Raw genomic sequence first — 1051 nt, 5'->3', positions numbered from 1 at the left:
CCAGGATGAGTATTTTTGAACCTCCTGTCTCTGCCTCTTTGTCTTCTTTCCTATCACATTGCCTAAATTCAGTCACAATCATCTCTTCAATGGTCTACTGGAAAAATCTTCCAATTAGTTCTTTTTATCTGTGGCAGGGAGTGTGTTGTTGAAATATGCCATGAGATTCTCATTTTCTAGTGTCTTGAGGAGACACAGGGAAAGACTGACTGCGTCTGGACAGGAAGGTGTAGTGAGAGGGACCTGTACCATTTCCAGTCAGAAGGAGCTGACAGCATGCGCAGGCTGTCTGTGCCCTGCAGTCCCTTTGGCAGTGAGCGAGGAAGCTGCACATTGAGGGGTTAGAGTGAAAATGACAGGATGGAAATTTCTTGATCCCTGGGTTACCACGCAAAGAACAGCTGTCTTAGAAATTATCTAATAATTAAACTTTTTGAATTAAATAAGTAAAATATTTCCATAGTATATTATGTACCATGGCTTAGTTTATTGTAGCACAGTCTCATTCCTCATGTTGCCATTATATTTTCTTAAAACACATTTTATTTCACCACATCTGTGCTTCAAATTTCTAATGCTATATTATTTATATGATAAAGTTGTTAATTCTTCATATCACATGACTAGATGCAACATAACCTTGTTCATGTTTTTGGTCATTCCTTGCCAAAAAAGAAAAAGTCTTCTCCAGCTGTGTTAAAAGACTTGTTCTGCATGTCTCGTCCATCCTGCATGCGTTGTCTTTTGTCTGGTTTATCATTTTCCTTGATGTATCCTTTTCCCTTCTAGGTCCATCTAACCAGAGTGTTTGTTATTCAGACAAGAGTGTCTGCTTTTCAAATAAGAGTCTCTTTGACAGTATCAACACCAAATTCCCTCAGTCACTATCAAGCAGCTGATGAATTTTGATTTGTTCTATCACTGTTCCTGATAGAGTTGAATTCACACTTCCTTGTGATTGTAATTTGTCAATACCTCAAATGGTGTAAGATACTGACTGTGAGATCTCTCAGTTTAAATATTTGAAACAAACTTATAAATTATTAATATG

Source organism: Chinchilla lanigera, unplaced genomic scaffold (assembly GCF_000276665.1).
Source record: "Chinchilla lanigera isolate Chin_1 unplaced genomic scaffold, ChiLan1.0 scaffold00013, whole genome shotgun sequence".
Taxonomy (NCBI): Eukaryota; Metazoa; Chordata; class Mammalia; order Rodentia; family Chinchillidae; genus Chinchilla; species Chinchilla lanigera.
This window is presented reverse-complemented; position numbering follows the sequence as displayed.